Genomic DNA, 27,650 nt, shown 5'->3' with positions numbered 1-27,650 from the left:
ATTTTAATACAAGAAAGTCTTTTATAGACCTCTTGCCTTTTCTGCCATATTTTTGAGCACTGATTTTATTTCCTATTTAGTTTAACTAATTGCTTTATTCAAGACTTTAAGATATTTGTTCAGCTCAGAGGTGTTACTTCTTCTACCCTCTTTATACATCCATCTTGACTTGTTCTGGCTTCCCAAGGCCCACTGATTAACCATCGTTTGCAGTATTTCTCAGCTCTAGTGTGTGAGTTGGAATCAGTCTATGTAGGGAGACATTAAGTATTTGCTGAAGCTGATGTCTACAGTTTACCTCAGGGGAGCCATTTAGTTATGGAGGCTACTGGATTCTGGAGCCCCACAAGAGGTCTCCATAACTAGATTTCACCAGAATGCCCTATGATAAAATTTTGAGGAATGACCTTATGATGTTTTCATTAGAACCTAAGGGAGAGAAGAAAGCCAAAACTCTGATAGCACTATACAGAAAGTTAGAGAAATAATGGGAAAAAAAAACCCATAATTCAATAAACCTTATGACATAATGTATTCCCATATTTTTGTCCCAGCATCTTTCCTTATAGGAGTTGCCTACCTGTATCCAGTCTTGTTAATAGCAGTTTAACTGCAAATGCTAGTTGCACCTTTCTGTTTTCTTCAGTCAATACACATTTATTAAGTGCCCACTTCTTTCTAGGCACTGTGCTGAATGCTGGGGAGACAGAAATAAGACTCTATGTCCACAGGCAATTCAAGTATAGTGGGGAAGATAGGCAAATAGATTATTATCATAACATGTGATAAACACCAGAAGAGAGGTTAAGTAGGGTACTGGAGGACCACTGAATTCAGTTGAAGGGAAGTAAGAATTCAGAGTGGATGTTGATGCCAGGTGTGAGTTTCAAAATCTTAATAAAGATTAGTCAATGGAAAAAGGAGATCGCGGTAGCAAGGAATTCTAGACAGAGTGGAAGTACAAATTGAGGCCTGTGTTACGGTATGAGGAATCAAGGTGTATTCAGAAAACTCTTAAGTTGTTTGGTATAGCGAATGAGTAGTGTAATTCTAGGGAAAGTGGTAAGAAATAAGTGTATAGAAGCAAGTAGGGGTCAACTCATTAATGACCTATTCTGCAGTATTTAGGAATTTGGACGTTTTTTCCTAAAGGCAACATGGAATATGAATTTTAAGCACAGAATTGACATTTTCACATTAAAACATTAGATCACTCTGATTATGGTAGGAGAGGTGATTGGGACATGGTTGCAGGTATGGAGGGGACATTTGGACTTGAGGAAGAGAGACCTGTCTGGAGCTTATTGCAATAGAAATCTAAGCAAGACATTGCACACGTCCAAACGAAAGTAGTGGGAATAAAGGCTGGTACAAATTCTGTAGATGTAGAAAGTATAAAATTTAATTCCTAGAACATGATAAGGGCTATTATATTACATTACTCAATTTATTAAATTATAGTTCTGTTCCCTGAGGTTATCTCTGTCATCTTGATTGGGATTTCGAGTGGTGATTGGGCAATTTAGTGCCCAAATCTTTGAACTAATCTCAGTTTTATGCCACTAGATAGCTAACAGTAGCTATTATGTGTAGGATTTTTACCAGTCTTATTTCTCTAACTTTTAAGCTCTTGGGGGCTGGTGTAGCATCTCTCTCACTCTTGTCCCCCTTTATATCTCCTATTACTGGCATATTCCACTTTAAAAAGCACTCAAGTCCACAAATTTTAGGGTAAAAAAAAGAATTTGGAAGAGATTACCCCAATTACCTGAAGACTTATATAATATTTCCTGGAACATTTTATTAAGAATATATTATAAAAACTTTATTTGTACCCTTTAAGTTTTGCCTAAAGGGATGGAGCCCCCTTATTTAAGAGAGTCTGATTTGTATAACTAACTACGTTGGCGGTTTTATGTTTTTCTCAAATAATGCAGTAAACCTATTTTTGGTCAAAATAATTTAATTTCCATTACTGGCATCTCTGTTGGGATGATTAATTGTTTATCTCACACAGTCATTTGCTGAAGGGACTACTCTATTTGAAGGGCTGTAATACCCATGTAATAAGACACCATGATGCTCTTAGGGAACACATGTAAACCATTGTATGGTATCCTCCCCAAAGGTTCTGGATTCTGTATTCTGAAAGTCTCAAGTCCATTGCACCCATCCACAACAACTTTTCTTCTTTTTCTACTATAAAAAAACAATTCCTAGTAGGCTATTAAAAATTTTGTTGAGAATATTTGATCTTCAGATATAGTTAGGTATGCCTAGATGCCTCCAGATCAGATATCCATTCTATGTCAAGAAATGAAAATGTGAGATTTTTAGGAGTAAGATCAGAAAACAGTTAAAACCAGTTAGGAACGTTAAATATTTAGAATCCTCACATTTGAAATGTGCTTATTTTCCGAAGTAAGATAATAGCACTGGAGAGTAGAAAGATTCCAGATCTAATAAACTGAGTCAGTTGCGTTAGAGTGCTAGTAAATGTCATTTTGAAAGGTCATCTCCATTAGTTCCTCTGTTGCTGTCCTTGAGGTTTTTTTCCTCTCTTTCTCTCTCTTCTTTTCTTTTTAAAATGATCGCTGGTGTACCATAACTTACTTTTAACTAAATAGAGAACTTTATGAATTATTTAAAGCCTCTATATTTAAGCAAAATAAAGTAATAGAGAATGTCTAAGTAGTATAACAACATAAGTAAACACATACTTTCTTCAAAGAGAAGAGCTGGAAAACAAAAGTCACTATCACAAGGATTAGCAAATTCACTCAGGGTCAGATATTTTGTGATACATAAGAATAATTTTTTTAAAAACTCAGTGGATCAAGGTAACTTTTTAAAAATAAACTATAAATATTGAGTAAATCCATATTTTGATGATTATGACGTTACAAGTAGGTATTAAGCACAAAGGCCCCCAAAAGAAAATATACATAGATGTAAAGGGTAAAAGTGATTTAACTTACTCTTTTTTTTTAACATCTTTATTTGAGTATAATTGTTTTACAATGGTGTGTTAGTTTCTGCTTTATAACAAAGTGAATCAGCTATACATATACATATATCCCCATATCTCTTCCCTCTTGTGTCTCCCTCCCACCATCCCTATCCCACCCCTCTAGGTGGTCACAAAGCACCTAGCTGATCTCCCTGTGCTATGTGGTTGCTTCCCACTAGCTAGCTATTTTACATTTGGTAGTGTATATATGTCCATGCCACTCTCTCACTTTGTCCCAGCTTACCCTTCCCCTCTCCGTGTCCTCAAGTCCATTCTCTTCATCTTCATCTTTATTCCTGTCCTGCCCCTAGGTTCTTCAGAACCTAACTTGCTCTTTTGATGACAACTCTTTATATTTATATATAAGTTGTAATTAGCATGAAGGCAACTGGTCTACCAGCTGGAACTGTCTTTCAACTGGGAATGTCTTAAGTCAATTTCTTTCTTTCTTTTTTTATATCTTTATTGGAATATAATTGCTTTACAATGTTGTTAATTTCTGCTGTACAACGAAGTGAATCAGCTATATGTATACATATATCCCCATATCTCCTCCCTCTTGCATCTCCCTCCCGCCCTCCATATCCCACCCCTCTAGGTGGTCACAAAGCACCTAGCTGATCTCCCTGTGCTGTGTGGTTGCTTCCCACTAGCTATTTATTTTACATTGGTAGTATATGTAAGTCCATGCCACCCTCTCACTTCGTCCCAGCTTACCCTTCCCCCTCCCCATGTCCTCAAGTCCATTCTCTATGTCTGCATCTTTATTCCTGTCCTGCCCCTAGGTTCTTCAGAACCTTTTTTTTTTTTTTAGTTTCCATATATGTGCCTTAGCATACAGTATTTGTTTTTCTCTTTCTGACTTATTAAGTCAATTTCTTAAACTTTCTATTGAAGGTTATTGATAATTTAACAGGGATTTCAAATTTAAATTACACAAATCTGAAGTTATTAATTCTGTTACTTTTTGTGGAATAGGCATTTTTAGTGGATATGTTTCTGAGACCGTGATACTGTTTTGTGAATTAATCTTAATGGCAAATACTTTTATTACTGCTAGAAATGAAAAATAAAAGGGTGCAGGTATTGCCAGATAGCATTTGGTCAGAATCGTTTGTATATAGAAATTAGATTTTAAAAAGTCAACAAAAAAGAGAAAATAGTTATTTCAATAAGTATTGCTGTCTACTTGTATTATTGACATGTAGATAATTATCAATTTCAAATATATTCTGAGTAGAAACACATACATGATATAAATTGGTCTTTAAAACAATCTGTATGGTATATACAGGACAGATTTTTTTTTTTTCAGTATTGTTAGCCTAAGGTTCCAAAAAATAGGAAAGTGAAAATCAATCTGGAATTGTCAAGTCTGCAAAATATCTTACCTTGGGATTGTACAGAACTGGTTCTGAAAGAAAAGTCAGAAACTTCATCCTCCAGCAATGTTCTTTCATAACATAGGACTGCAAAAAATATAGAAATCAAGCTACCGCCATGTAACGATTTAAAAATTAATCCATACCTGAGACCCCTGCACCACTGTGTTATTTTAACATAACTTCCTTCTGTCACTTATAAAGAACTGGATTCAGAACATTATAGTTCAGGCAGGAATATATTACCATTGTAACTACTGAATACTCTCTGCTACCTAATTTTTTAAAAGGGCTTGTGTGTGTGTGGCCTGGATATCCAGTAATCTAGGAAAAGTCTCTGTATAACAGTGAGCCTGGTATTTTTCTAGACATTGTTGGTCTCAGAGGTCCCCATTAAAAAGAATAAGGATTGCTACTTCTCAAACCTTGTCAGATACTGGGCATATTACCTGCATTCACAATGGAGGCATTGAGGGTAGCAGTCTACCTTTGTGATAACCTTGTTTATAGACTTACAGAACATATCGACTACTGTATGCATCATTTCTACAACACTACCAGAGCATTGCTTGTAAGATTTTGTAAGAAATACACAGGAGAAAGGAATCATAGGTCTTGGATTCTGCAATGTCTAACCCAGTCACAGTGATGCAGTGCTCAAATGAACTATAGCAGATTTAATGAGCAATCTAGGACAGAGACACATGTACTGGACACACCAGGGGAAGAGACTACGTGTACAGGGACTAATTATCATGAAATATGAATACATTCATATAAGTAGTCTTGATCTATGGGACTCCTTCATTATTGGGAATGATTTTTGTGCCAAGTTAATGAAGAGAAATTCAGGCATTATGCTGTATAAAGAATTTTAAAATAGTATTTTAACTTTTTGATTCTGCATAGTCTCAATTTCTGGAGCACACACACAAAAAATGAAATTGCATATCATGAAATAGTATGATCAAATGAAATGGACCTATTTTCTTCAAAGTCTCAAATACACAAGGTGGGAAACAGTAGCTATTCTTCATAGAACCAATTAAATTGATTAATGAGTAGTTTGATAGAGATGCACTAGATATTATCACTTTGATATTTTAAATAAGGTGATCTGGGCACATTATATTCCAGAATATATGCCTCTAGCCAGAGTGTTGAAAATCTTGGATTCAGTTCTTTGGGGGCTATAAAATGTCTTTACCAAAGAAATCATCAATTTTGAGGAAAGATTTAGAGAGAGAATGGAATTAATTTGTTTTAAGTTTAAGGCTTATGGGAAGGGGAACCAAAGAAGTGGTAGGAGGAATAATATTCAAAAACAGATTTAACTCCAGTTGAAAAAAATTCAGGAGTATAAGAGCTGCCTGAAAATTAGACATTTCATTCAATTTAAACTATTTTATTCTTAATTTAAGGTTTATAATTTAGCATAAGAACACCTAGAATTTAAAACTACTTTTGATAACTGTTAAAGACTAAATTGAGGAATTATTTTTACCACTCCCACCCCCTTCAAAACAGTTTGGCATTAGATTCCTCATTTAAATGTATGGCTAGATTTTATGTAAAATACACAATTAATGTTAATATTTTTTTTATTTTATATCTGACCTCAGTAACATTTTTCATGTGCTTTCTGTTTACAAACATCTTAGAAACTGCTACAAAGACGATATTCTTGAAGAAAAGTCAGTGTTTTGAGATGTGAAATTAGAAGAAAAACAGCTAACATAAACCATATATTTATTTTATAGAATTCTTCTAAGAAACAGATTATTTGTATGTAGGATCATAGTGCTCTGTGCCATTTAGCAGAAAAGCAGGCTCTGTATGGCGCCTACCGTGTCCAGTGCTCTCATGGTTGTCCACAATACTAATTCATACCTTTATATGCACTCATTGGGTATAACTGGAGCAGGGGGTTATACCTATTTTGGTGATGAAAATAGAATAGGAATAGTAATAAATTTAGAAATAATTATCATTCTATCTGTCCCAGCTTTGAACAAGTCAAAAAGCACATGGTGTTTTTCATTTCACTGTCAGGACACTTTTGAGGAGAGAGTTGACTGACAAAAAGTGGGTCATGAGTCAGACTAAACTGCTCTTTATTTTACGTGAACATACTTAACTTTAGGGATGTTAACTTAGGGATGTGCAGTAGATATATGACAGTCATCAAAATAGCAGAGGATACTTGCTGAGTGTTGAGCATTTAGATTGTGCTACATGATGTGCTAGATGAGTTTACCTAAGACTCTTCATTTAACGCTAGCAGATCCCTTGTGAGTTAAAGGAACTAATTTTTAATCTCAAAATTGCAGTTGAAGAAACAAATTTATAAAGATGAGCATTTTGCTTGAAGTCATACAACTTTTAAATGTAAATCCAGAATTCAATCGTCAAATCCACTTCAATACAATTGAATTATATAATTAAACATTGAGATGAATGAAAATTTCTCTTGAATCAACTTTTTGATTTAGCTGGCCAATAGATGACCTCATTCCATCTTTTGTGTACCGTACTGAAATATTGCTGTTAGAAAATCATCCTAAGCTTTCTGCTGCTGAGATCTCAGGCATGTATGTATTCCCTTCTACTTCTTCCACATACCTTTTGCTCTTGCAAATGTTTGTAATTTGGCCTCTTTGTCTTGACACTGTAGTTGCTACACATAGTGTCTCTTTCCCCTAAGGCTTACCTTGGGGGCTGTTTTCATGTTCCCTTTCATGTCCATTTCTAGTACGTATGTTCATTTATACCATTTAGAAAGCATAGAAGAGATTTTTTTTTAAAAAGATCTCTTGAATTTATATCACCTAATTGTGATAGCCACTCTTACCATTTTGTTATGAATTATTTCAGTGATAGTTTCTGTGTTCTTTTTTTTAATCTATGTTTGTATTTTTTTTTAATAAAATAGTATCTTACTGTATATATGGTATATACTATATTCTGCTTTTTGAGCCTAATATCTTCTTGGGACATAAACAGTAACATTTTGCGAATACGTGATTTTAATGGCTGTATAAAACTCCCTCATAAGGATATACCCTGATTTATTTAGTAATTCCCCTGTTGTTCAATATTTAGATCATTTCCAATTATTTGGTCTTATGCCACATGGACTAGTCTTGTATATATTAATCTTTTTGTAAACCTCTTATTGAAATTACTAACAGAAAGGTATGAGTTATCTTCAACTCTTGTTATGTATTGCTAAATTGTTTCTAAAAACCTGCTCAAATTTAGATTCCTACCAGCCGTAAATGAGTGGCAATCATTTAGAACCATCACGCTGAGTATCATAATTAAAAAATAATTTGTCATTGATGACTGAAAAACTGTATCTCATTGTTTTCATTTGTTTTATTTGCTTACTAATTATGTTAAACAGGTTTAATACATATTGACCACTTGTGTTTCTTTGTCCATTATTTGTTCATATTTTTTACTCAACTTTATACTACAGGGATAATATTTTTCTTATTTCTTTAAAGATCTTGTTGTATGTTTATAGTAACCCTTTGTCACCTTTATCGCAGTTTGCAGTTTTTTCCCTAGAGTTTTCATTTGCATTTTAATTTTGTGTTGAACTTTTTTAGCAAGAAGTAAAGTGTTTTTGTTTGTTTTCGTGGAAAGCTGGTGGAACCATTTAAACCAGAATTTCCCATATAGGTAGAAAAATTTTACTTTAGTTACTCCAGGGACACAGGGGAGAGTATAATGATTGTAATATAGACTCAAGAGAAATTATACAAGTAGTGCTATTCATTATCCCTGGCTTCCATTCAGAGGGAGCTAAGCTTTGTTATTTTCATATTCCCCTTCCTGAGTCTCCATCTGTGACAGTCTCTTGGCAGGATTTCAGTCCACTTCTGTCGTTTCTATTTGTGGTTGGAGCTGAGCCAGCTTCTCCTGCTCTCTGGGAGGAGTTCCCTGTCACTGTACACATATTGGCTTGGAGCTCTTGTATTGGCAGAACAATATATGCATACGTGTAGAACATTCAAGTTTCCTAAGACTCAAGTGGGTCATAGCTATGTCATCAAACCAAAGCATATTCAATCTGAAAGCGACCTTAAGTCTGAAAATCTCACTGTGCAGATGAGTCAAACCCAGAGACGCTGCTTTTGTTTTCTTTCTCAGACATGCAGACTTCACTGGAAAATGATGAACTTGCTTGAGTCCCGGACAGCCACACTATGTTGTAGAGACTTCGTTGGTATTGATCCCATTGCACTTTTACTTTGTACTTATAATATATGGGAGTATAATATTTTCTTGATCTAATAGAAGCTAGGCTACTATAGTGCATGATCCTTTCTTGTCAAAAACTCTATGAGACTTGGCAAATAACCTAGCCATTTGAGGGTTTTTCCAGAATGTGGTATCTGTGGTGGTGTTCTGTCTATGGTGCTATTATGAAAAGCATTAATTAAACACACTTATGTGTTTGTTAACATAGGGAGACAAAAGTAACTGTTTTTCACAGTTTACGTAACTTAACAAACATATCTCAGTCAGTGTGAGTACTACTTAACTCACAGGTCTCACAGCAGTTTGGGATAGCCATCATTTCCCAGCTTGGAATGTTATAGGCTGGAAATATGTTGGGGCCTCAGATGAAATATATTATTCCCTCCTGACCTGACAGGACCGTAGCTCACATCATCAGATGTCAGGGCTTTGAGCAAGCCTGCCTCTGCGTGGTTTATCTTTCCCAGCGATTTGAGACTTGTGGTTGCATTGAATGTACTTTGAATTTCATGTATATCTCAGTTTTATTAGTCTGTATTTGGGTTTTTTTGAGGGTTTTCATTTTAATATGTAGATTGACACATTTTTATACATGTTGCTGGAGGCGCTTTTGCAGTGCTACATTTTAGAAATCAAAATAATAAGTAATGCATATGGTGTTCATTGTTTTTCTTTTGGTTGCCTTTCTTTTGATGACTGTAACCTTTCATGGGAAGTGTTAGTAACAGATCTTTTTTTTTATTCTTCTTGCTTTTTGTTCTTTTTCCTGTTTTCAAAATAATAATAATAAGTTAGCTTTTCAGACAGGTCTGGCATTTCTTAATTTGAAAATATACTGTTCATCTTTTTTTAATAGACTTTCTTTTTGGAGCAGTTTTAGGCTTACAGGAAATTTAAGCAGAAAGTTCAGAGTTCTCATATGCCCCTTCCCTCCCCCCACAGAATTTCCCTTATCATTAATGTGGTACATTGGTCACAATTGTTGAACCAGTTGTTTTTGTTTTTGTCTTTGTTTTTGCGATACGCGGGCCTCTCACTGTTGTGGCCTCTCCCGTTGCGGAGCACAGGCTCCGTACGCGCAGGCTCAGCAGCCATGGCTCACGGGACCAGCCGCTCCGCGGCACTTGGGATCTTCCCGGACCGGGGCACCAACCCGTGTCCCCTGCATCAGCAGGCGGACTCTCAACAACTGCACCACCAGGGAAGCCCGGTGAGCCAGTTTTGATACATTATTATTAACTAAAGTTCATAGTTTACATCAGAGTTCACTCTTTGTGTTGTACATGCTATAGGATTTGACAAACACATAATATCCTGTATACGTGTACTGATATTTGGCTCATCCTTTGATGATGGTGTAGTCACTTCTTTGGCTTACTCATTCATTCATTCATTTAGACTGTACCTTTCTCCAATAACTATTTATTGAGTGCTTAATAAATAAAATTTGTTTATTGAGTGTTAAGACACTCCGAGAAACTCTGTAGGAAGTCACCAACCTATGCACCCCAGTGATGAAATGAGGTAATGTGTGAGAAAAGGCTTTAAAAGGGAAAATGCTTTGCTGACCAAATGGTATAATAACTGATTACTGATTTTAGATTTCTGCTTGTGAAGTGTTTCCCTAAGTTCCAATTATATTTCAGACATTTATTTGCAAGGAAATGGTGTATGGGGGCTGTTTTAATTGGTGGCCGTTCTGGGCATTTTCCTGTTTGTGATGGACATTTCTTCATGTCTTCCTTATTAGAAGTTAGTGGAGGCATTAGAAAAAGCAGTATTTTTCCTTGGAACTAATTATTCCTTGCTTCTGGCAAAGTGTAAGTTAATGGGAAATTTTGACTTCACTTAATGAATTTCCCCTTGTAAAATTTCTGCAATAAGTTTATCAGTTAGTGAGAAAGAATTCTAATATTTACATTCCCTGAATGGGTCAAAAATGAATGGGTGGGGGCTTCCCTGGTGGCGCAGTGGTTGAGAGTCCGCCTGCTGATGCAGAGGACATGGGTTTGTGCCCTGGTCCGGGAGGATCCCACGTGCCGTGGAGTGGCTGGGCCTGTGAGCCATGGCCGCTGAGCCTGCACGCCTGGAGCCTGTGCTCCGCAACGGGAGAGGCCACAACAGTGAGAGGCCCGCGTACCGCAAAAAAAAAAAAAAAAAAAAAAAAAAAAAAAAAAATGAATGGGTGGATCATTTTTTTTAGTGGAACAAAGCATTCCAAATAAATAAATAAATAATAAGTAAGTAAATATCAGCAGAAATGAGGAGTATAAATGTAGACTTATTTAAGTTAATTTATTTTCTTTTCTAGTTCTATCATTCTTTTTCTTTTTAGTTGTAAGATTATACATTGACTAGCTGGCCGTGATGCCTCCAGGCTAGGCGTTACCATAATTTCTTGGCAAATTCTTACATAATCTGCTGACTATTGCTCTTGCAGAGGTTAGTTGTTATTGTTCTAGCAGGAGTTTAATTGAGAGCATATGATTTGAAGTCAGGAAATCTGAGTTTAAATCTTAGCTGCTATGCAACCAAGAGCAAATATTTTACCTTCTCTAAATCTCAGTTTTTTCTGAGTCATGATAATAATACCTTTCTCATATGGTTGTTAGTGTGATTAAATAGAATAATGTACATGGAAAACATTGCCATTAGTCACTAGTAATTTGTTGTTACAATAATGACGGTTATATTGCCATAGACCAAATTGGACTTCTTCTTGATCCATGAATACATTTCTAATGTTTCTTACACGAGTTTATTGAACATGGGAGAGCTTTCTTTTCATAGCTAATGGCTGTGCTTTGGAAAAATTTCCTATTCAGTGTAGAACTACAGTTCTCTTTCTATGTAAATCGGGAAGCTAGTACTTTATTTTCTCCCTCTCAGGCTTCTGATTTATGTTTTCATTGAGTGACTATCGGACCATTTCTAATGTCATAAGATAAAATCCAGAAAATAGTTGAGTCAGTCATTGAAAATAAAGTCTAGTCAAAATTCTTTTAACTATATTACATTTTAAAATAAGAATGCTTGACCTTTGAGTTTTACTATCATAATATCAGCCTTTATTGTCTGTGTGTGTTAACCTAAAGGACTGAAATCCTATTTGTGCTTATTTTTGTTTTGTGAGGTCAGTTCAACTTTGACAGTCCCATAAGAATAAAAGAAATGAAACAATTATCACTAAACTGGAGAAACTATTGCTTATTATCATCTTGTTTATTTTGTTTGCTACTTAACTTGGCACTGAGGAAAAATTTAAGCGAGTTTATGCTGAAAATCACTGCTAAAATTTGGAACTCACCATAACTGGTCAAAATAAATCAGTTTTTCAACCAGCTGTTTTTAAGTAGCTATAAATTCGATTGAAGATGCTTTTATTTTTTTAACATCTTTATTGGAGTATATTTGCTTTACAGTGTTGTGTTGGTTGCTGCTGTATAACAAAGTGAATCAGCTATACATATACATATATCCCCATATCTCCTCCCTCTTGCATCTCCCTCCCACCCTCCCTATCCCACCCCTCTAGGTGGTCACAAAGCACCGAGCTGATCTCCCTGTGCTATGTGGTTGCTTCCCACTAGCTGTTTTACATTTGGTAGTGTATATATGTCCATGCCGCTCTCTCACTTCGTCCCAGCTTACCCTTTCCCCTCCCCGTGTCCTCAAGTCCATTCTCTACATCTGCGTCTTTTTTCCCGTCTTGCCCCTAGGTTCTTCAGAACCATTTATTTTTTTTTTAGATTCCATATATACATGTTAGCATACAGTATTTGTTTTTCTCTTTCTGATTTACTTCACTCTGTATGACAGATTCTAGGTCCATCCACCTCACTACAAATAACTCAACTTCGTTTCTTTTTATGGCTGAGTAATATTCCATTGTATATATGTGCCACATGAAGATGCTTTTATTTTTTAAACAACCTTAAAGTTTGGATTTTTAAATCACACTTGTCTGACAGTATCTATAGATTAAAATGCATGGACATTAGTTTTGATAGTTCAAATTCACTTATTTAGATGTTTAAAATGAGATTTCTTTTGTGTTATCCAGAGTGAAAGCTGGCAAAATCAAGTGGACATTGATTTTTGATAATAAAGTTCATATATTTATGGTTGCAAATATTACTGGGATTAGACTGTTTTCCATGTTGGTATTTTTTCAAATGAGTGAATTCCTTTTTGTGAATGTGGACAAGCTTCACCAATTTTAGCATTTCAATTTTGGAGAACTTAAGATGAGTCATTTTTCACAAAAGGCTTTATCTCTTGAATTCTTTGCTATCTTTGCTTGACAGAGGGAGAGGATTTGATGACTTTTTGAAAACTCCCTCTGCTACTTGGCCCCATAGTGTTTTAGTTCCCTGTAATAAAAATGGAGCAGAGACTTGAAAGGCCAAAGTCATGGACACAGAGAAGAACAAACAGCCAATTAAGAGGACGAAAAGAACAATCAAAAAGGAGTGAGAAACAGGAAACCACATTGTCCCCCCAATGAGAAAGGAAAATGTTTCAATAAGAAAAAGTAATCAACAGCTTACTTCTTTAGGTAAAAATAGTGATATTTTGCCTTTTCTGGAGGATAATTTTAATGGTACATTGCAGAGATTTTGGAGGAGGGAATTGTAGGTGTGCTTTTAATATTTATAAATTATTTTGAGGGCCATGCATGAAGGCTGTCTGTACGTATACTCCCAATAAAATAACACAGCTAATACAGATGAGATATTAAAAAAAAAACTACTTACCATCTAGTGAGCAGAGACTTTCTTTGCCTAATTTGTATTTAGAAAGCTCTAAATTAAAATGCTAAAAGGAAGGCAAACAGTTGCAGCCAGTGCTGCTGGTATTGTAAATACAACTTGCTTACTTGATATAATTTTAAATAAATACTCTTGACATTAAGACATAATGCTTTCTGATCATGTAATGGTAAACCACAGAATAATAGAAACATGTTTGAAGTGGGCATAGTTTTACCACGGTGCAATATTAATTGTATGCTTCTATATCTTCAAATTAATTTGTGACATCTCTATATGGAGATAGACTTGTATAAAGGAAAATGAATAACTTTTTTGTACAAGAATGTCATTTCATTTGTGAACCATCATAACAGAGTTTCTGTCTGGGCATACAACAATGGAAATATGTAATGTTTTATCTTCCAAAAATACTTTGCTGTATAATAAGAAATTCTAATTTGGCAGTAAAAGAAAATCCACTAAATAGACATATATTTTATATTTATATAAAATTTTTTGTTAAATCTTACACAAGACAAATACCATATGATATCACTTATATGTGGAATCTAAAATATGGCACAAATGAACCTGTCTACAAAACAGAAACAGACTCACACACATAGAGAACAGACTTGTGGTTGCCAAGGGGCAGTGGGGAGGGAAAGGGATAGACTGGGAGTTTGGGGTTAGTAGATGCAAACTATTACATATAGAGTGCATAATAAACAAGATCCTACTGTATAGCACAAGGAACTATATCCAGTCTCCTGGGATAAACCATAATGGAAAAGAATATAAAAAAGAATGTATATATGTGTATAACTGAGTCACTTTGCTATACAGCAGAAATTAGCACAACATTGTAAGTCAACTATACTTCAATAAAAAAACATTTTAGAAAACCTTATACATGACCAAATAGACACTCAGTTGTGCCTTGTATTAATAAATTGCCTAGTATCTTCTCTTTAACATAGCTAATTTATACCTTTTCTCTTCTTTAACCTCTTTCATGACCAAGTTCTCAATCCCCAAAGCACACACCACACAGACACATACACACAAACAGATATACACACACACTCTGATCACCCGCCTCACAGTTCTTTGACAAATCTAGAAGCACTCAATTAAGAGTTCCTTCATCTCCCCGTGTGAAACCTACCAAATTGCCCTGCATCTATAAGTGTACCATTTCCTATGACTGTGGATCAAAAGAATCCCTCTACCTGTGGAAAAATAGCTTGTCCACTTGGGCAGTGGTTCCCACTCCTTAGTGATTCATCTCCTTTCCCCATGCTATATTTAGTTTTTCATCGCAAATGGATCATTTTCAGCAGCATACTAACATGCCCTAGTATCTCCTCTCTTGAAAAAAAAGGAACCACTCTTGACCTCATCGCCCTCTCCAGCTGTTACTAATCTCTATGCTTTCCAGCTGTTACTAATCTCTATGCTTTCCAGAGAGCAAAACCCCTTGAAAGATTTCTCTGTTAGTTGCTGACTTTGCATTCTCATCTTACTCTCTTTCTTCAGTCCCCTGCAACTAAACTTTCATCCCCATCACTCCAGAGTCTACTCTTGTCAAGATCACTAGTGACCTTCAATGTTTGCTTTGTAATTATTGTTTTAACCTCTCAGCATCATTTGATACAGCTGATCACGCCATCTCTCATAGAGGACATTTATACATGACTCCATACTCTCTGGTTTCCTTCTTCTCCAGCCCACTCTTTCTCAGTTTGTATTGTTCACTGTTTTAGTTGCTTTTGAGATATGTCTTGGGGCTGGAGTCAACAAGATTTGATGATGAACTGGATGTGTGGGATAGAAGACAAAAAGGAATCAAGAAAGACTCCTAATTGTTTGGCCCAAGCAACTGGATGATGGTGCCGTTTATTGAGAAAGGGAAGACTTGGCTAGTGGCAGGGTCAGGGTTAGATATGAAGAATTTTGCTTTGGCCACGTTATGTTTGAGATACCTTCTAGACAGAGATCATAGTGAAGATGTCAGGTAAGTAGTTGGATTTGAATCTGGAATTCCAAAGATTAATTATAGCTAAAGATATCAATTTAAGATCATTGTCACGCAGATCATATTAAAATAATGCATCTGCATGAAATCACTTTTTGATAGTGTGTACATGGAGAAGGAAAGGAAGTATGGGACCAAGCCCTGGTGTATTCTATCAGTTAGAGATTGGAGAAGGGAGGAAGATTTCAGCAAAGGAAATCGAAGAGAGTATGGCCAGAAAAAAGTGGAATAATATGGTGTCAGAGAACCAAGGTAAGAATATGTTCCAAGAAGGAAGATATGATCTGACAGATTAGGGAGAAGGACTGTGAAATATCAATTGAGCTGGCAACATTGAGGTCATTGATGCCCTTAGGAAGTTTCAGAATAGAGTTTGACCTAGATGCCATGTTGGAGTGAGTTGAAGAGTGAAATAGGAGGTGAGGGGGTGTATGCACTGTGGCTAGATAACTCTTGCAAGGCTTGGTTCTGGAAGAGCACAGAGAGGGTGGTATCTGCAGGGTGTATGTTAGTAGGGGATTTAAGTTTTTTGTTCAGATGGGAAATGCTAAAGCATCTTTGAATGCTGTTGGGAATAATAGAGTTGAGAAAGAAAGGTTGAAGATGTAGAAGAGTGATTTAAAAAAAAAACTGAAAAGAGAGGAGTACTAGATCCATATGTGGAAGAACTTACCTTTGATAGGAGGATCCTTTTCTCCTTTATAATAGGAAAGAAGGAGGTGGTGTAAATGCAGGTTTATTTGCTAGTGGCATGATTAGAATGTTTCCATTTGATTAGTGATTTCTATTTTCTCATGGGTTAGTCATCAGGGTTATCACCTAACAGTTTAGCAACAGTGTGATTTGATGAGAAGTAGATCATTTGAAGAAATTTGAAATAATTCTTGGTAAAGAGTTGCCACCATTGCTGGGCAATATTGAGTATTCATTTGAAATTGATGATTATTACTTTAGAGTGATATGACTCTTCCCAGTTAGGTCATTTTTTTTTTTCAGAAATACTCAGCTGTGCAAATGCAGGCCTAGGAAATAGAGTAGAAGCATTAATTGGAAAGTGTGTTGATTATGGTATGTTAGAAAATGATTACTAATGCCTAGTAATACTTATTTGGCCTTGGAATTTAAACTAGAGGGGGAGAGAATTGAGGACAGGAGAGGAATGATGGATGGTGGGTCAAAGGACTGGTGGTTTCAATGATACTTAGAGGTTGATTCAGCAGGGTTACTTGATCAATTAAGCAGGAACTATGGGAGAAAAGATCATCAGATATTGTGATTGAATTGGGATTTAGGAGGTTGAGTTATTTTTGGTGACCATGGTGTAGCCATGGGATTGAATGTCTTTGGTTGAATTCAGTACAACATAGATGTAAAGAAGCACAGGAAATTGAGAGACTAGATAGGTTTGGGATGTGGCTGATAAAGTCAGTGAAAACAACAGTTGGTCAAATCCTCCGTAAATGAAGGGGAGAGACTAAGAGATCTGAAGATAATGGAAAAAATGGTGTAGCTGGATTATGCTGGCTACTACCTATTTACCTCACAAGGATAATATGAAAATTAAATATTGGCAAACAAATTACCTTATAAACTGATGACTGAATGACGGTAACTTCATGCATTGTTAGAGGTAGCCCAATGAAAATGGATTCCATTGTGTTTATCTAGTTCGGATGGTACATTTAATGAGGACAGTTTAAGTGGAGTGACATTAATGATGGCTAGCTATGATTATAATCAATTTGTCAAGCTTAGATTGATCAGTTAGGTTTACATACTCCTCTTTATCTAAAAAAAAGCATGTTGTAAAGAAAAATATATAATTACAAATGATTTTAAAATAACATATGACAGTCATGATTTCAGAGATGAAATGTGCTTTCTACTCTGTTTCATAGGAATGGTGTATAAGGGACTTACTTGAAACAGTTTAGATTGGTCAGGTTAGCCAAGATTATATTTTGGGAGGTAACAAGGCTCAAGGGGAGTCCTAGTGTTTTAGTCTTGGTTCTCTGTGACTGTGTGACCTCAGTTCCATACACAGAAACATGGGGAGATTGTGTTAAGATATTTTTAAGAGATCCTCTGATTCTGTTTTATGATTCTATGAAAATAAATTTGAGACATTTCTATGAAAATTGTATCTTAGCTTTTAGTGTAGACAAATATAAATATATGCTATGTATATTTGTACCCCCTTGATACAGGATTCCAAGCTGTTAGTGATGGTGTGATTTAATGCCTCAGGTTTTCCTCTTATTCTGTAATATCATTTAAGTGGCATCATTAAATATAAATCATCATAAATATCATTAAATAGGCATATCTTTAAAATAAGACCAGGAAAATAGCATAACATAGTAAACTAAGAAACACTAAGGAAAGATGAGTTATATTTTAAGTTTTTATTTGGAAATCATTTCAAACTGACAGAAATTGTGAGAATATTGCAAAGAACACTCGTATATATCTTTTACCCAGATTCATATACTGTTGACCCCATTTCCCCCCCACACCCATCTCTTTCTGTCTCACTCCTCTCCCATCAACCCCATCTCCATCTCTGGCTCCATTTCTTCTTCAGCCTCCTTGAATCTGGGAACATTTCCACAGCCATTCTTTGTCTTTTAAAACATTGATATTTTTGAGCAATATGTATCTCCTTTTCTTTAACAGGATGTTTTTTCATCTTGAATATATCTAATGTTTCTTCATGATTAGATTTAGGATATGCATTCTTGGTCAGAATTATACAGAGGTCATGCTGTATCAAGTATCACATCTAGAGGCACACAATCTCTGTCCCTTATAGATAGCATTCATTTTAATCACTTGGTCGAGATATTATATGATTTCTCCAGTGTGTAATTACTATTCTTCCTTCGAAACTAATAAGCAGTCTGTAGGGAGACATTTGAAGACTATGCAGATCTCCTGCTTCTCATCAAAATGTTCCCTTCGGTTATCCGATATTTTCCATAATGGTTGTAAAATGATGATTTTCCAACCTCCCTTCACACAGTTGGTAATCAGCATTCTGTTGTAAGCAAGACCTCTCCTTTCTCATCTATCAATCAATCAGTATATTGATGTATCTACTTATGATTGATTTGTTATCACTACGGACTTATAAATTCCTCTTTTGCAGTGGTTCATAATGCATTACTGAATGATTTTGGTGCTCAACTTTTCCCAGATTTGGTCAGAGGGAGCCCCCTTAAGCTATCCTTGTGACATACCTACCCCCTCCCTACACTTTTAGCACTACCTTACTTGCTGATATAAAGAAATTTTAGTTTCATCTTGTACCTACTCTTCCATAGCCCTGGGATAGCTATTTCTCTGAGGAATCTGATTCCTTTTAGTGGGGAATCGTATGACAGAGCAATACCTAGATACTAGGTGTGTGGTCACTGTTGCTGGAGTGAAGGAAAATAAAAACAATTTAAATCAACAGAGGGCAAAGCATTAAAAATGTAGTTAGGATATGACATTTTTACCCAAATCATTGGGTTTCACTTTTCAAATGTCCCATTGGTGTGACAGAGGTATGAAACCTCAAACCCATATGTGGTAGCCTAATTATAATTAATAAGTTTAATTTTCTTTTCTTTTTTTTTGTGGTACGCGGGCGTCTCACTGCTGTGGCCTCTCCCATTGCAGAGCACAGGCTCCAGACGCGCAGGCTCAGCGGCCATGGCTCACAGGCCCAGCCGCTCCGCAGCCTGTGGGATCCTCCCAGACTGGGGCACGAACCCGCGTCCCCTGCATTGGCAGACGGACTCTCAACCACTGCGCCACCAGGGAAGCCCAATAAGTTTAATTTTAAAAAATAATAATTAGTGTGTAAGGTGAGGAAGTAGCAAGTACTTACCTGTCCTAACATAAAGAAAATACTGCTAACTTGTGTAATGGCCATATATTAGTACTCTATTTGAGTTGCTTTGGTAACATAGTTAATAAAATGAGAAATTGAAATATCAAACAGAATTAGACAAGGGATTTTAGTGAGAAAACAGAATCTGTTTCCACCTCAGAAAGTTTCAGTTAAACAATAACTTTAATAATCCACTATGGAGTACTACAGATGAACAAAACTCTTCTTGAATTTATATTTTCAACATAAAAAATCTCTCAGGTTATGGAGTTTCATAGAGTTTGTTCTGTGTATAAATAGTTCTTTGATTTTTCTGAACATATCTTTATGGTAGCTGGGAAATAACAGTTGATGAAACAAACTCCTACCTATTCAATAAATTGAATCATTAAATTCAAAATTCAATTCAAAACTCCTGCATTCCGTGTTCTACTTTATTTTCTGAAATCACCCTGTTTATTTGAATTCCTTTCCTCCTCCTAAGCATTTACATTTTTCTCTTCACTCTTGAATCACTTGATAATTGACCTTTCTAGAAATAAGCATACATGGAGCTACAGCAACAGAAACCTATTTAACACACTTAGATATGTTTTTATGCTCAAGACATTAAGTGAGCACTTACTGTATTCAAGGCATTGTGCAGGGAGCTCTATTTCTTTAAAAGTTGTTTGAATTACTAGTGTTTCCAGTGAAGCTGATAATAGAGTATGGTCCCTCCCTACCAAACCACATTAGACCACCTTGTAAGATACATTACTCGTTAGGTTGCTAAGGCATAAGGTCAGAGCTTGAAGTTTATAACATAATGACATTTGAAGTTTTCCCTCTCTGTTCATTACCAGTGCCATATCTGGTAGTGAAAACAGATAATACTTTTTATCTCTCTTCTCTCCAAATATATTTCTTCCTAAAATCTTATATTTTTAGATATTAAGTTTTCTCTAAAACATATCTTGGAATTGATGGGGTACCGTTTCCCCCTTTAACATGACAGTGACAATTCAAGTGCTTGCTTTTTGAAACATTTTCCTGACATGTACAGATGAGGTATTTTTTCTTTAACCAGTGCTTCTTTTTGATTCATCTTTTCCTTTTATTGCCTCTTGCTCTATGAATAATTATGTATTCTCACTTGGTTCATTAAGTAGTAGTAGCATAATTATGAGAGTATATTTAAAGAATTTCTTTTAGATTGACCCAATCTATATGAGACATCAACAACTTACAAATAATTGAGCCATGTTTGTTTTTTTTCCCTCTCTGGAAAGGGAATACTAACATTGAAACTGGAGTCGTCTTTGGACTTTATTCAAATGTGTCAATTTTGTGAAACCATACAAAGATGTTCACTTAGCTTAAGGGAACAGAAGAACTTTGTTATGCTCTTTGAGTGTTACATTAAACTAGATCATTGCCTGAGGATCCTATTTAATATGTCCATCTGATTTATGATTTTTTTGTAGTCCTTTCTCCTTTGATTTGTCTCGTCTTTGGAAAACTTGGCATTTCTATTTTATTTTTCATACTGTCTCGATGATTATCTATGCATTCATTACTCTCAGTAATGTTACTTGCTAAATTTAAAGCAAATTATGTGGAATATCGTGTCTTGAATTAACAGTCATGTGGCAGGAAGGAGGTAACATGGTTTGTAGGTTTACAGAATGATTTTTTAAAGTATCAGTTTACATAAATTCTTAAAACACTATATTTAGTGTCTGGTCCTATGGTATATCTAGGATAATGTTAAATATACTTTCACTCTCATTTTTATTATTGATTTAAAGAGACTTTAAATTTCTACAGGACATCACATTTCTCCCTTTCTGGCCATCTGTCATATAATTAAGGTGATATCAAAGACTGATTAGAATATTTAAGTCATTAAGATTTTAATTCTTAATTGTATAATCTCCCTTGGCAGGGCTGTTAACTTTTATGATACAGGGAGTGTAGAAATTCAGCAGAGACATTTATTTATTTTCTTTTATGAACAAGGCTATACAATTTGCATTTTTCCAGGTGGTAGTGGGAATATGAATAGATCACACAGCTGCTGGCTTGGTGGGTTTGGGGGGTATGTTTAGCAGATGTTTGCAGAATCTGGAGTTTGAAGTATTCTCAAATATATAGAAGGAGACACAGATATCTGTTCTCTAGTTTAACATTTCATAATATCTATTTCTTTGTGATCTTGCTGGTATAAAACTGCCTTGCTTTGTTCCCTGGTTTTTTTTGGCCCCTGCCCCTCAAAGGAATTTTAATAGCTTAGGGGATATTTCTACCAAAACCTTTGAATTAGATGGACATTTCTGTTAAGTAGTTGAATATATTTTCAAGAATAATGTGGGATTTCTATAATTAGCTCAAAAGTTTACCTACAAGAAAGAAAATGAAAACCGTAGCCAGCTTCATTTCCATGGCTCATTTCTATAGTAAAATCACCTACCTAGGCTAAAGAAGAACCATTTTCCCCATTTCATGAGATGAGACAGCCTGTGAAGAACTTGGGCCAACCTGATTTTTTATCATTTACCTCATTAGTTGCTTTGGTTAAAAATAAACACTGACAAACAACAGGGATTTGGGATGCGCATGATTCAGTTTATAGGTCATCAATATAGTGATTACTGAATATGTGCTTTTAAGGCCAATTTATTGATCAATTCAAATAATATTTACTGAGCTACATGAAAGCTACTTTGCTAAGCATTGTGAGATCTACCAAGATGATTAAGTTAGACTTGGACCCTTACATCTAGGAGCTTAATTTTCATGAATGAGACATTCACATAGCTAATAAGAATATACCAAACATACCAAAGTCGTGTAGGTGAGATTGAGATGAAGTGGTGCTGGTTTTAAGGGAATGAGGGAAGGGGAGATAGTGGAAAATGTCATGAAAGTGGAGGTAAGTTAGCTGGGCCTTTAAGGATGAGTGAGATTCAGGTATTTAAGTAATCTGGCTGAGAAGGAAAAAAAAAATTTCAGCAGAACAAATTTTATGTTGAAAAACCTGGAGCTTATAATGTCCTTTTCCCCAGGCAACAGCAGGTGTGTTAACATGTGGCTAGACTGTAGAGTTCATGTTAGAGATGGAAGGAAGGGGGCACTTTAGAGGAAATGGCAGAAAATGGTGTTAGAAAGATATGTTTGAACTGGATTATGAGGGCCTTTAATTGCTAGACTAAGAAATTCTGACTTTAACTGATAAGAAATTTGGAAGCATTGAGGGATCTTAGAAGACTGACCTGAGCAAAGCTGTTTTTAAAGACATTTAGTGGAGTTGCTAAGGTGAAAGGACCTGAGGGCCTGAATAAGAATTGTCCCTTTAAGTTAGAATCTCTAGGACTAGAGAACTTATTATTGTTGTGTAATAGGGTATAGGTAAGAGTTAAAGGTGAGTCTGGAATTTTAAGACTGTGACTGGGAAAATGACAATACTTTTAACGTAATTAGGGGAGGGAAAGAGAGAGGAAGAACAGGCTCAGAGGAAGGTGATGAATGGGTCTTGGAAACCATGAGATTGGGTTGCTAGTTCTCAGCATCCAGGAGGAACTATCCAGTAGACTTAGAAAGAAATGCCAGTCTAGTCTTGGGTGAAAATTCTTTTAAAGTATATTCCTGGGTGTGAAATTGCTGGGTCGTGGGATATACACACCATCATCTACAAAACTGTATTGTTGTTGCAGTTGTTTTATGACATCATTATTTGTTTAGATTTGCCCACATGTTTACCCCTTTCTTTGCTCCACACGGCTTCATATATTTTCCACCTTCCTTCTAGAGTCATTTTCCTTCCTTAAAGTATGTCCTTTATAATTTCTTTTAGTGAGGGTCTGTTGGTGGCAGAGTTCTAGGTTTTGCTTTTTTGAAAATGCCTTTTTAATATCTTATTTTGAAAAATATTTTGTCTAGATATTCTGGGTTATTATTTTCTCTCAGCACATTGAAGATATCAGTCCCCCAATTTTGGCTTCTGTTGTTGTTGATAGGTTAGCTCTCATTCTATGTTTGTTACCTTTAAGGTAATGTCTTTTCTGTGTATTTGATCTTAAGATCATGTGTTTATCTTTGGTATTAGAGTTTACATCACTATGCTTAGGTGTTGATTTCTTTTTATTTATCCTACTTGGGAGTTTTTTGAGCTTCCTGAATCTGTGTGTTTGTGTCTTTCTGGAATATTGGAAAATTATCAACCATTATCTCCTCAAATATTGCCTCTATCCCATTCACCCTTTTCTGACCTTCTGGAAATTGAATTATAAAAATTATACCTTGTCACTCTATGCTGCATTTCTCTTAACCTCTCAAATTTTCTATGTATTTATTGCTTAAGTGATACATTCTAGAACATTCCTTCAGCTGTATCTTCCACTTCATGAATCTCTTAATCTCTGTTTCATCTGCTGGTAAACCAACCCTCTTGAGTTTTAAAATTTTAATTGTTACTTTTTTTTTTTTTTTTTAGTTTTAGGAAATTTCATTTGGTTCTTTTGCAGATCTGCTGAATATTGGTATTAGTATTTTAATAGCATCTTGCTCTTTGTTAATAATTTCAATCCTTCTTATTTCTTTAAGCATATTAAATATGTTATTTCTTGTACATTTATCTGTGGGAATATTTTAAGGCCTCATGTGAGAGTTAATATCCTTCAGAGGAGATTCATATTTGCTTTTGCCAGGTTGCTACCAACCTAGAATCATGTTAAAATTTTGGCTTAAGTTAAGACTCAAGGAAGTGTGAATTCAGGCTGTATGAGGACTGGCTTTTGATTAGGAATTCTCAGAGAAGATTTTTACCATCTCCATTTAGCACCAGGGTTTGATGTGGGCAGTTTTCTTCTTAGGCCCCTTGGGAGATGAGCAAGTTCATTTCTAATTTACTGTTAAACTGAGTTGTAGTCTTCTGGGGCTTTTAGGGCCATGTTCTGTTATTACTCTTTCCACTTTGATCAGGCCCTGGGCTTGGTTTCCATTCACTCATACTTGATGCCTTGGAAACAAGCTCAAGTTCATCTGGCTTTAGCAAATTCACTCAAGGTCTAAAGCTGGCTCTACTGATGTTTGCCTCTTTGAGTTCTTTCTCTTACTTTTTGGCCTCCAGGTATTCCTTACTTTCTGGCCAGATTATGCTTTTAAGATTATTTTTAAAAGATTCATCACATTTAGTTCTTTCAGTGGGGCGTAAGTCAGGGTATATATTCTGCCATACTTTCAGAAACAGAAGTTCAGGTGACCCATTTTTTGTGGACACGTGACACCTCAAAATGACTTTATTCTTATCTTGTAGTTTCCTAAACTTGAGACATTCATACTTGAATACAGAAATTGTGGTGTGCAGTCTTCTTCTGATCCAACTTAGTTACATATTAATGCTCATTTTTAGAACAGGAAAAAAAATTGTAACAAGCTATTGAAGAATCACAGTGATTTAAGAGGTGATTCCAAGGACTATGTTTTGTCAACAGGTATAGTTTCTAGTCCCACTTTCACATAAAAATTATCCCCCTCCTCTTTCACAAAAGAAATTTTTTAAAAAGGTGGGGAGAAGACCAAGAAAAAAATCAATTCAGTCTACATAGAACAGTATCGTACTAACGGGCCCTTAATGAATGCATGTGTGCTTCTGTGTATATGTGTGTGGTTTCTGAATTTTCAGCTCAGGATTGGAGGGCATTCAGTGAAAGCTGCCTGCATGCAGTTGCTTCAGGCTCTAGAAGCACTCACAGAGGCTCTGCTTATCAGGTAGAGTGACTTGACATTAGGATTTTGCCATGGGAAAATCCGTCTTAGTTGTTATCTGCCACCAGTAATGGGTTTTACCAGGGAAACACATATGCCCGCTGTTAAGTTTCATGCTGGTGATGGAAACAGAAAACAAATCAATCATTGAATCACCATTATTAAATGCAATATGCAGGAGTGAATAGCTGTGTCATCTTAAAAGTAATTTAATTATGGATATAAGGGTTGATGTCCAATAACTCTGGAAAGGCTGGCTTTTAATTTGTTAAATTAGAATATGTTTTCATTTCTAATGCATAGAATTTTAAGGAATTTTATGGTTTGGCCATGTAGTACTTTCATCCAATTCTGCAAGCATGTTTTAAAAATGCCTGTTATGTACCAAGTTGGTACTAGTTTCCAGTGATACAAATATGGTCAAGATATGGCTGATGGGTCTTCCCTGGTGGCGCAGTGGTTGAGAGTCCGCCTGCTGATGCAGGGGACACGGGTTCGTGCCCCGGTCCGGGAAGATCCCACATGCCGTGGAGCGGCTGGGCCCGTGAGCCATGGCCGCTGAGCCTGCGCGTCCGGAGCCTGTGTTCCGCAACGGGAGAGGCCACAGCAGTGAGGGGCCCGCGTACCGCAAAAAAAAAAAAAAAAAAAAAAAAAAGATATGGCTGATGGCTTTAAGAAGCTCACACTTAATTAGGGAGCTGGATATCTAAACTAATGATAAGGCAGTATATTAAGTGCTATATCCATGCTAGGAACAAAAAGCTGTAGAGATCCAGAGGAGGGAGTAATTAATTCTGCTTGGAAGAGTTCAGGCAGACATCTCGGAGGAGATAATATTTTAGCCCAGCCAAATGTTTTCAGGCTCAGAAGGAGTGGGACATAAAGAGCTTTCAGCTAAGACATATAGGCTTGGAATTTACTGACTTTTTCCAAGAATGGTGAGTACTCTGGTATCGCTGGCTCATTGGGCTATCTGGGGGCTATTACTTTACTTACCAGTGAAGTTTTGAAAGGCCCTGAATGCCATGCTTATTACTTAAGCTTTATCCTATAAGGTAGTGAAAAAAATCATGTATAAGTAGTAGGATCATAATATTTTTCAAAGGTAACCACAGTAATGAATGTGTAGAAAAAACCAGAGTAGAGTGAAAAAAATTCAAAATGAAAATCCAGGAGACTACTTTAAATTCATAGCTCTTTCATACACCTTACATTTTTGGAGTTACTCATTTGTTCTTTCCTAAGACAGAGACTGTCCTTTAATCGTTTTTGCATTCATATTGCCTACCATAGTGCATAGCTGTAGAATAAATAGATTAATGAATGAATGATCTAAGCAATAATTGTGGAAGCCTGTAAACAAGACAGTAGAAAGGGAAGCAGAATTTTACAGGGTGTAGCGTAGGCTTAGGAAGAGAAAGGTCAAAGACAACTTGATGGTTTCTTACTTGTATGATAATAGGGTTATGATGCCTTTAACACATGTAGGGAACAGGCAAACCACTTTTCACTTTACTGGATTTGAGTTCATGTTGGAGCATCTTTCTCTGTATGTCCTGTGGAAGAAGTAAGAAATTGATTATGAGTCTGTACCTCAGGGGAAAAGCCTGGGCTGGAGATAAAGATTCAAGAAACGTAAGCACATAGATTAATGATCAAAGTCAGGGGAGCAGATCACACAGGGTGAAAATATAAAATAAAAAGCTGGGGCTTCCCTGGTGGCACAGTGGTTGAGAGTCCGCCTGCCGATGCAGGAGACACGGGTTCGTGCCCCGGTCCAGGAAGATCCCACATGCCGCAGAGCGGCTGGGCCCGTGAGCCATAGCCGCTGAGCTTGTGCGTCCGGATCCTGTGCTCCGCAACGGGAGAGACCACAACAGTGAGAGGCCCGCGTACCGCAAAAAAAAAAAAAAAAAAAAAAAAAAAAAAAAAAAAAAAAAGCTGGAAGCGTGGGTCACTAATATTTAAGGAGTAGGTAGAGAATACAGTGTGGAAAACCAAGGGCTGGTCAGAAGCATAGGTTTGATTATCAGGGAAGTCTTTGGTCTTCGAAGTCATTGAAGAGAAAGTTTCCAGAACTGTTTTAGTAATAAGGAGTAATTCAGTAGTTTCCTGTATTGATGCATATGATATTATGGATATATATGCAACACACATATATTAATATAGACTTGGAGGATAGTGAGATCACCCATATCTGGTGTTATGTAATTTCATACCTTAAAGCAATAAGACAATTTCTAGGAAGGAGTGAAGAAAAAAAAGAACAGACACTTCTTGGTTTATGTCTCATTTAATAGAATGGTTCTCTCATTTTTCAAGTGATCAGCTTGAAGTAGTTTTGTTTGTTTTTTTTTATGTGTGTTTATGCATTTCAGTTTCATTGATTACAGGCTTTAAAAGGTTTTAATGTGGCCAAGTATTGAGGATGTAGCTGTAAGAGTCTTTATGTGGTGGTAAACTCCAGCATTTAATAACTGCTGAAAATGCAGTGTCTTCTCTCTTATTGTATTTGACAGGTTTTTTGTTATTATTTTGATACTCTTTATTTTGCCAAGAGGTAACTCATTCC

At 36.0% G+C, this 27,650-nt stretch overlaps 1 protein-coding gene and 1 pseudogene across 2 annotated transcripts in view; both read left to right on the top strand.

Annotated features, from left to right (window-relative positions):
- The window catches only part of DIAPH2 (diaphanous related formin 2), a 786,790-nt gene that overhangs the window by 349,441 nt on the left and 409,699 nt on the right, over nucleotides 1–27,650 (top strand). The window lies entirely within an intron of this gene.
- On the top strand, nucleotides 1,245–15,181 carry LOC132513962 (uncharacterized; annotated as a pseudogene).

The sequence above is a fragment of the Lagenorhynchus albirostris genome, chromosome X (assembly GCF_949774975.1).
Source record: "Lagenorhynchus albirostris chromosome X, mLagAlb1.1, whole genome shotgun sequence".
Classification (NCBI taxonomy): Eukaryota; Metazoa; Chordata; class Mammalia; order Artiodactyla; family Delphinidae; genus Lagenorhynchus; species Lagenorhynchus albirostris.
This window is presented reverse-complemented; position numbering and strand designations above follow the sequence as displayed.